Genomic DNA, 10,755 nt, shown 5'->3' on the forward strand with positions numbered 1-10,755 from the left:
GTTTCCACAAAGTGCATAATTAGCTGAATGAATGAAAATGTAACTGTGAATTTAAAAACAAAATGCTCATGAATAATCTTTAATTTCAGTAGTTTAGTTCCGGATCATTCGTAATTCCTTCCAAATGCTTAATTAAGGAGCGGATCACCCGCCTTGTACTGATAGGTAGTACTCATTGTGCTCAGTCATGTCTGACTCTTTGCGACCCCATGGGCTGCAGCACAGCAGGCTTCCCTAACCACCACCAACTCCCGGAGTTTACCCAAACTCACGTCCACTGAGTCGGTGATGCCATCCTACCATCTCATCCTGTGTTGTCCCCTTCTCCTCCCACCTTCAATCATTCCAGCATCAGGGTCTTTTCCAATGAATCAGTTCTTCACATCAGGTGGCCAAAGTATTGGAGTTTCAGCTTCAACTGAAAGGAAGGAGTTTCAGTCCTTCCAATGAATGTTCAGGACTGATTTCCCTTAGGATGAACTGGTTAGATCTCCTTGCAGTCCAAGTCCAGTGGGTAATTTTTAAGTATTCATCAAAGGTCTTATAGATGCTCACTTGATTCTGCAATCCACATTCTAGATTATATCTTTCTAGAACATAACAATAGTAATGCATGCAGTCATGTTCAGAAAACCTACACATCATGCTAAACAAAAGTATACCTGGTAAACTAAAATAATATTCATAGTAAAATCTACGTTACAGAAAAAAAAATTATGATATGCTGAAATGCTCAGAATATATAAGTAATTTGAAAGATATTTTGAAACAGATGATATAGTTTGACCTGTCTTTAAGGAACACCGAGTCTGCAATTCACCAGGAGACTCAAGTGTGTTTAGCATTGATATTTGAAAATATTATTTTTAAGCAATTTTCCCCCAAATTATAGGCCCAGTGATAAACAATCTGCTTACCAGTTCGGGAGATGCAGGAGATGTGTGTTTGATCTCTGGGTCAGGAAGATCCCCTATAGAAGGAAATGGCAACCCACTCCAGTATTCTTGCCTGGAGAACCCCATGGACAGAGGAGCCTGGTAGGGTAGAGTCCATAAATTGCAAAGAGTTGGACCTGACTTACAGACTAAGCATGCATACAAATACTCTTTAATTAAAAAAACAAAAAACAAAAACCAAATGCAGGTTCTACTGGGGGAATTCTCTAGTGGTCCAGTGGTTTAGACTCCATGCTTCCAATGCAGGGGGCACAAGTTCAAATCCTGCTCAGGGAACTAAGGTCCCACATGCCACACAGCATGGTCAAAAATTTAAAATAAATAAAAATTAAAATTTAAAAAATGCTCTATAGGGAGTGGTGGTAGTATTTGGTGATTCCCTTTGTAGAAATGAGAATCAAGTCAGGGCAGTAGAAAATCATAAGGAGAAATTCGGGTGACTTATCTTAGACTTGGGTGTTTGCACTCAGGTCATCAGATACCTGATAAAGTTCCAAAGCGTGGTGGCCTTCAGAATTCTGAGCTCTAGTTTAAACTCTGCGGCTTTGGCCCCAGGAAACTTCTCTGATTGACTTTTTTTTCCCTAATACATTCCTGCAGTCCCAAGAGGTCAGTGCTCTATGGCATCCTTGTGGGGACCTCCCTTTCAAACTCACACCCCAGTGTAGCTCAGATGACGCCTGGACCACCTGTCCCGCACGCTGGCTTCTCCCCCGACAATAAGCCGTTCCTGCATTCTGGAGTCCAGAGAATATAGTAAATCTTTCTTGTGAAATTATCTAACCTCAGAAAATGCGTTTCTGCACCTGGGTATTGTCGCCTCCTCTCCTGGGAGGGCACGCGGTCCCTGGTCACGACGGTACCCTCCCCATGTGTTACAATTTCCTGTTTTCTGAATTTCAGCTATAAAGTAAATAATCACACAGCACCATCATATTACCTAAAGCTCTCAAAATATATGGCTGAAAAACAGAGGAGAGAGTCAGGAAAACAGCTTATTTTTTCCTTTTTACACACGTTCATGTTTGACTTTTTAAGTTCTCTTCCTTTAGCCAGAAAGTACAGCTCGTAGTGTGACAATAAAAAGCCAGTAATACCCCAGTCAGGTACACATCGTGCTCATGGAGGTTCGTCCCGAGGGTTTTTAGGGCAATGAAAACCCCATATATATACACAGCAGCCCGCAATGTGGCTTAAGCGACAGGACTGCTGCTGACTGGCAGCTTTTCCTGTATTTATGTGTCCTTGTAAGATGCAGAAACAAAAATAAATAGCAAAATTAAAAATGTACCTTCCATTCCACCACATTTGGCCATTCCTAACTCAGCCCTCAGGCTTCTCCTGCAGTGGGAGGGTCCAGTAAATATAATAAATAAATACACGGAGGGAAGTGCCTGCTCATGTCCCCGCTGCTACTCAGCTTACACCCTGCAGCAAAGGACTGGGTTTCCCTTTCATCATTATTGTAGCTGGCAGTCGTTTAGGTAATTATCCAGTGCTTGTTAAGAAGCTTAATTAAATTATTTATGACATTGACCTCCCGCAACAGTTAATTCCTTAAAATTCCCTTATGTAAGGATGGGATACTATTTTATCTTGTGAAGGAAACAGGGGAGAGATGAGCTGAGCAGTTTTCTGATTAGGTTATAAATGGACTGAAGAATCCCATGCTCCTGGTTCTGCTTTTGCTTCCAACTGGGTTTGGAACACAAAGAAATTCAGATGAATCACGCTGTCATCGACAAGGATTTCTCTTGCCTTCCCATGAAGATGTCAGCAGGCATTTGTCCTTCCAGATTGACCTGCCTATGTCAGCATCAAAGCGAGAAGTGACCGAGGGTTATTCTCTTTCCATGAGACTGAAGTTCTTCCATTTTTCTAAGGTTTAAAAAGAAAACACATCTTATTAGAAACCTGGGCCTTCCCAAAAATGTTATGATGGCAAATGGCATGGCAAAACCATTTTGAAGTGTTGTCTTATTTTTTTAGTGGTCGTAGTGACAGTAATTGAAAACTGTGAAAAAAAAGGTCTTCTCTCGTATTCTGCTCCGCAGGAACCAGCTGAATGAGGCCATAGAGTTATTTGGCCTGTGTTCTCTGCATTAATAAGCCTAAGACTGGAATTAACTACATGGTCCTGTCTTGTCCATCTCACTTTTTCCTACTGTGGTTGTTTGAGAACTTATATTCTAGATAAAAGGTTATTCTTCTGATCCCATCCTGCTAAGACTGAATTTTTACCCGTCACCTAACAACAAGCAGAGTAATTTCAGAGAGATGCTGTGCTGGATTCTATTCGGTGCCTGATTTATTGTTCTTGACATTCTCTGGTGACACAAACTTGCAGGCAAATTCTGCGTACATCCAGAGCTATAGAAACTTAACACATCTACAGATGGTACTGGGGGGGGAATATGCCTCTCATTTAAAACATTAGCTTTTGAATAATGGGAGCTAATTGAATAGAGCTGTTTATTTGCTCCAAGGTGATACTGAAATGCTACTTATTTCTTATCTTGTCTTCATCTTCTGGTAGTTTGTCCATCACCATTCGTGATCAACAAGGCTCCACCGTATGGCCTGTAGGCAGTTTGCTTTTAGAACTCAAAATTTTCATAACTGATAAAGAGAAGGCAGCCTGATCAGTGATTCTAAGTATGTCCCATAGTGGTTTCTCTTTGTGTGCTGACACACAGCATTTTCTAAGTAGCAATTCTGGGCAGAATAAAGAGGTAAATGCATTAAATATACAAAGGCATGCGGTTTCCCAGGTGGCTCAGTGATAGAGATTCTGCCTGCCAATGCAGAAGACACAGGTTCAATCCTGGGTCAGGAAGATGCCGTGGAGGAGGAAATGGCAACCCACTCCAGTATTCTGGCCTGGAGAATCCCATGGACAGAGGAGCCTGGCGGGCTACAGTTCATGGGGTCACAAAGAGTCGGACATGACTGAGCACTCACACACACATACAAAGACATATTTAAAGGCAGTGTGCATCAAATGTCTGCAGAACTAATTATTTCACCTTTTCTTTCCTCATCCCTCCCTGATCTTCCTGAGAGATTCAGTTTAGGGCCACAGCTGTAAATTAGGAAACGTCAGGTGGCCTAATGAGATATTTACAAGAAGACTCAGTTTTCCAACATGCTGATTTTTCAGACTTGCAGAGTTGGAGATAAACCCCATTGCTGTGTATAAGTTTATAAGACAGATTTCGCAGCGCATCCGCAACACACCACGAACGACGCCTGCTGTAAATGATGACATGTGAAAACAGACATCAGCCCGCGTGCTCCCAGCAGCAGCTGCCTCTTCCCCGGTCTCCCTGACTCCAGCCTCTTCCTGTTCCAGCCTGGCCCACATTCTCCTGCCAGAATAAACTTCCTGGGGTAGTGGAGAACCCAGTTTGAGCCTAAACCCTGTCTGGGCTGGGTGTTCAAACTGATGGACAGTTAAGACAAGATGTTTATCTGTACGAGGGCTTGGGAAGCCTTTGGGAGAAAGTCATCTTGAAGAGTAAAAAGAGAATTGAAAAGGAAAGCTCCATCGGGTACTAAATCCTGAGTTGTCAGAGGGGAGGGATGGTTCTGAGTTCACCTGGGAACCTATGAATATTCTCCTGGCTTTCGAGTTTTCATCCAGAGGAAAGCTGTCGGGCTAAAGTGAGGAGAAACTTTATACGGAAGTTCCTGTCTGTCTTCAGAGCCAAACAAGCATCGATTGATATGCTGCAAACTGTGGGGAGCCCAACAGGGTAAAGGTTACTTGCCCCCAATCCTCTGCAGCCCACAGGATTCAGAGGGTGGTTTCTGCCCATAGAACTCAGAGTGTGCTGCAGGGTAGATTTTCTCTAAGAAAAAAAGTGCTGTCGGAGATCAGGAGACACCTTGCTCTGTGATGGCAGTTAGTGAGACACACGGTGGCTGGGGAAGGGCCTGGGGCCCTGCTGTAGGGCTGGCTCTACACGAGGGATGCACCCGCGTTTATTTGTGGCCAAGTGTGACCTGCTCCCCAAGACTGTGAGAAATACTTGACTCAGCTTTGGAAGGAACTGAAGCTTTTTTTTAAGACCCATTTATTTATTTTGGGGGCTCTGCGGGGTCTTGGTTGCAGTGCTTAGTTGCGCCGTGGCACGTGGGATCTTCCTGAACTGGGGATCGAACCGGCGTCCCCTGCATTGCAAGGCGGACTCTTAACCACTGGACCAGCAGGGAAGCCTGGAGCTGAAGGACTGAGTGCGTGTGTGGAGGGAAAGGGATAGGGGAACTGGCCCTTCAAAAATTGTGAAATATTTAAATCCTGTGGAAAATTCAGAAAGCACTGACATCTGAGCATCTCTGACCCAGATAAAAGATACGTTAATACTTTGCCATATTTGCTTGAGATCCCCATTTTACACTTTCTCTATTTTAAAAATAAAACGTTATATATCATTATATAACATAGTACCTCTCTGCTCCTCTTATTTCCCTGTAGGGAATTATCTGCAGAAGGCAACGGCACCCAACTCCAGTACTCTTGCCTGGAAAATCCCATGGACAGAGGAGCCTGGTGGGCTGCAGTCCATGGGGTCGCTAAGAGTTGGACACGACTTTACTTTCACTTTCATTTTTCACTTTAATGCAGTGGAGAAGGCATTGGCAACCCACTCCAGTGTTCTTGCTGGGAGAATCCCAGGGATGGCGGAGCCTGGTGGGCTGCCGTCTATGGGGTCGCACAGAGTCAGACATGACTGAAGCGACTTAGCAAGAGCAGCAGGGAATTATCATCAAGAAGTTGACATATGTGAATCCATTCATGCTTTTGTTTTAGTCTTTGAATTTTAATAATAGTATGTTACACACAAATTTCAAAATTTTCAAAACATTTACATTAAAAAAAATTCTCAATCTAGGTCTTTCATTTATAACACTGTACAGTATGCCATCACTTGAGTGAACTGTAATTAATTGATGCATTTGAGACCCTGAGGTGTATGCTATTGTTGTTTAGAGCACATTTTCTACACACGAGTTCATGGTACGCTTCCCATGTTCAGAATATTCCAGAAAGTTCTATGGCTCTATGCGGAATAAGCCATTCCTTATGGTTTAGTCCTGAACTATATGGATGTGGACACTTCTAAACCATATCCAGGCTGTCATTTGGGTTTGGCCACTTTCAGACACGATTTCTCCTTCCTCTCTTCCCCGAAGCAGAGCAGCCCCTGCCCGTGTCATTCAAATGGACATTTCACAAAGTTTTCCGCTACTGTTTATTCTAAAACTCTTTCTCCTATCTGGGGTACCTGCCTCAGGCCAACACCACCATCCATTCAGAGAATCACAAGTCAGTTTTGAAGCCCAGATTTTCATTTAGTTTTCAATCCACAGTTGAGTGGATTTTGTCTCTGGATTTTCATGTTTCATCTGGATGTAGGGTTGTTATACCTGGCCTTCCTCTTCTATTATGGCACCTGTGTGCTTTCCCAGACTTGATCTCTGGACCATCCTTGGGTCCTTTAACAGTCTAAAAATAATTGAATTAATAAATGAAAATAGAGAAGAAAAAAACCCAGCATTTGGAAATGCTTAAGTTGACTGGAGGTGATCACAATGAATCTGAAGTTGGTCTCTGTGTTCCTCAAGCCAAAGCCAATGACTTCACTATTGATGACATCAACTGTCCTCCCTAGGATTGTCATAGAATGCCAAGTACGTGTGTATGTGTTCAGTCATGTCTGACTCTTTGAAACTCCACGGACTGTATGTAGCCTGCCAGGCTCCTCTATCCATGGATTCTCCAGGCAACAATACTGGAGTGGGTTCCCATTTCCTACTGGATCCTAACAGATCCAGTCACCAGCATCCCAGGACACTGCTGGCAGTCAGCAGCAAGGAGCGTAAGAAAACGCATTTTCTGTTAGTGATCTCAGAGCTTGTGTGTGTGTTCATGTGTACATACGCTCCTTGGTCACATGCTTCACTGTGATTAAGAGCAATTCAGACAGTAGTATAGAGGCAGTTCTAGATGGAGCTGGCTTAAGTCAGAGAAAACCCTTTTTGCCAGGAGGGAAATCCTGGATTGACAGGTAGAGACTCAGGCTGGCATCCTTGTCCTTGGTCCAGATCTCAGCATCTCTGCTGAGAACTGAAGCCTGCTGCTCCATTAGAAAGAAAATCACGCGGCTCCCCTAGCCTTTTGCGTCCAATTTATGTCCAATTTGCAGACTTTCAACATTGCAATCTCACAGTTCATAAAATCAAGCTCAGCCTGGGCTAAGTCTCCAGGTAATGGATTTAGGATCACGGGAGGTGTTAGCTGCAGTTCGTGATGGGTAACTTTCTTGTTAACTAAAGTCTCTTTAGCTAAATGAGTTCCAGGTTTAAGTCGCCCTTCTTTCTTTTTTTTGGCAGAGGTCTGGGGGATGGGGGTGGGGTGGGCACAGAACTTTATTAGGCTGCGCGTGGAGAGCTTTTCATTGCAAAGGCAACAGAAAAAAAAAAAAAATTGGGATAAGCCAGTCTTTGTATAAACGGAAGGTGGTGAAAGGAGAGCTGTGTATGGGGGCTGGAGGATCAACCCTCCGGCTCCACTCCGCTAGGCAGGGGCTCCGGGAGGCGGCCCGGTGCTCACGGCGGAGCCAGGCCATTTCCGCAGGTAACTGGGCGCTGCGGGGAGACAGAAACCGCAGGTGGAGGGGGGCCGGAGGCAGGCGGTGTGGACACCGGGCGTCTCTCCCCCACTCCCGTGCCCTCGTGCTCCACAACCAACTCACTTTCACCCACCAGCCTCAGGGACTTCTGATCAGTACCCCATTGTTGAAGGCGGGGCGGTTGAATATTCTAGGTGTGTGTCTGAGCATGTGTGTTTGTGGTGTGTGTGCACACCACACCGAAACATGGGTGTGTGCTCACAGGACCCGCCGAGGATCCGTTCCAGGATCCTGGAGGGAAGTGGCCCTTCTAGGAGTCGTGGTTCCTTGACTGTCAGTCTCAGGAGTCAGGTTAATTGGACGTCTGTGTTTTTAAAACAAGTCATTTATTGAGTCACTCCACTTAAAAAGCTAATGAAATGCTCTTTAATTTGGGCTGTTATTCTTTAAACCGAGACGAGCCGCTTCTATATTTAATTTCTTTGAAACATCGTTTCCCCTGTAAAAGCCGCATGGCGGCCTCTGCGTCGGGGCTCACCCGTGTATTCCCGTCTCTTAGACTCTTCGTGCAGCTTCTAGCTCCCCGCGCCCGTTGCTTTTCCCCCTTGTCTTCCTGGTTCGTCCTGAAGCTTTCCTTGTCTTTTCTGATCTCTCAGAGAGTGCGGTCCAACAGTCTGCTTTCAGAGAAACAAGTACTGTTCCCGGTCTCGGAACTTTCAGTCCAAGAGTTGAGTGGTTTCCTTGGTGTCTTTTTGGAGCATGTGATGAAAACGCTCTGTTGTCACACACGTGTGTTTACAGATCATAGTTTCTCCTGTCTTAGGGAGAGTGCCATCCCCTGGGCCAGTATGGACATTGTATGCATTGTTTCTTTCAAGACTGGTAAGTCAGAGGCTGCTATGGTATTAGGGTTTTATATATATAGGAAGAATGTTCTCTATATATAAAAAGTTGAAGCGGCTTGTCTTAGTTTAAAGAATAACAGCTCGAATTAAAGAGCATTTCATTAGCTTTTTAATAAGAATGATAAGAATATTCTTCACATATATATATAAAACCCTAAATACCATAATAGGCTGTATCTCTTATATATATACATACACATACATACACACCCACACATATGCTGTCTCATATATATACATATAAGTGTAAGTATATATGTGTGTATACACACACACACACACACACACATACATATATATGTATATAGGAGAAGGAAATGGAAACCCACTCCAATATTCTTGCCTGGAAAACCCTATAGACTGAGGAGCCTGGCGAGCTACAGTTCCTGAAGTCACAAAGAGACACATATGACTTAGTAACAGAACAACAGCAACAAATATATATATATATATGCATATATACACACATACATATAAAATATATTCCTAATATTTTCAGCAATCCATTAACCTGATAAGAAATGTATCCATCTTACTTACAGATGTGGACGTGGACAAAACGGAAGCACAGTAAGGTACATATATAACAATAACCATAACTATATGTATATATATATAAAATGCCATAATATATATCTCCTATCTGTGAACAGATGCTCAGTACATAGTGGGAATTCTTTTTCTTAATTGGGAGAGGTTTACATAATACTTTCCCTGTCCTGTGTCTCTCAACAACGTTTAATGAGAAAAAAAAAAAGTCTTGTTTTAAAAACTCTGCATAAACTCATTTCAGCTTCTTGCTCTTGTACAAACACTCACTATATAGGTTTAAGAAAGGTCTTTAAGGAAATACACTAGAATACTGTGGAAATGAGTGACAGAGACTCTGGGATCTCGGTCTAATTAATCAGCACACACGCACATGATCACTGGGAAACCACTTAATCAGACAGCCATAGCATGCCCTTGATGGGCTGCTGGAATCACCTCTGGCCCATGCCGTTTCTTTCTCCCATCTGACTGGCCTCTGAGGACAGAGCTGCTCCTTCCTGACGTGTGCGGGCTCTGTCCCCCTCTTCCCAGCTCCTAGGAGGCAAAGTGATGACTACCCAAGGGCTGGCCTATTGGCTCCGGGCCCTGGGTCTTATGAATCACCAAGTCTCATTCAAAGGAGCTACCACCGTGCAGAGACTTGATTTCAATGCCCCACTCTGTGAACTCGAAGGGGAAAGAAGCTGAAATACGAATGGGAAAATTTAAGTCACTTTTAGTCCTGTGCCCCTGGAGACAAACTTTTTGCTCAGAACCTGGCCTCTGGGCTTCTTTTGGTTTGTGTGAGGCATCTGGAGGAAAGCCCTGAGGGAAACGTGGTGTCCTGGGTGAGAAAGGTGGTTAGCCCGAACCCCAAACACCTCCCACTGCCGCACGCTCCTGAGCAGACCAGCGCTCACCCTTAAATGCCAAACATCAGAACGCGTCTACCCAGTGAGGTTGGGACACTTATGCAGGGGTAGCAGTATCCTATTTTTAAAAGAAAAGATGGGGGATTCCTAGGCCTTGAGGGTTTGGCAAACAAATTTAGCAAAATATTTTTGATTTGGAAATGTAGAGGACAGCCTGTCCCCAGGACATTTGTCTTTTATTTCTGTTAACATAAAATGAGTTTAAAAACAACTGCTTTTAATGCATCAAAGCTCTATTCGTTCAAAAGGGACATCAGCAAGACAAATATTAGGAAAGTAAAAGCGGGTTTATCACTAGCTGGAATCAATACAGTTGTGTATAAAAGAAAGCAAGAGAACCCACAAAAATAATTAGAAGTAATGGGTGTATGTTTTTGGCAGGTAGCTATAAAATTAATACAGAGAGATCAGTTGCTTTCCTAAAAATCAAAACTGGCCTCAAATTAAATTCGAGATTAGTCACTTACTAGCTGGGTGAATATGTTCAACCTTTCTGTCTCTTTTTATTTATTTCTAAAATGCAACCAGTAATAGGTCCCGTTTTAAGTAATTATTTTAAGAATAACTGAATGGTATCTCTAAAGCATTCCGCATCAAGCCTCCTATAGACTTGACTAATAAATATAACCTGTTAGTTTTAATAGGTTAAACATGAAATTAAAGTGATTTCATCCAAAATTGCCATTAAAATGTCAAAAAGTTCTTAGAACAATTTCAGGGAAAAAAATGTAGGACCGATAAGAAAACTACTAGACTTTGCCATGGGATGTCAGATGGACTTTGACTAATGAAATGT

This window comes from Bos indicus x Bos taurus, chromosome 19 (genome assembly GCF_003369695.1).
Source record: "Bos indicus x Bos taurus breed Angus x Brahman F1 hybrid chromosome 19, Bos_hybrid_MaternalHap_v2.0, whole genome shotgun sequence".
Classification (NCBI taxonomy): Eukaryota; Metazoa; Chordata; class Mammalia; order Artiodactyla; family Bovidae; genus Bos; species Bos indicus x Bos taurus.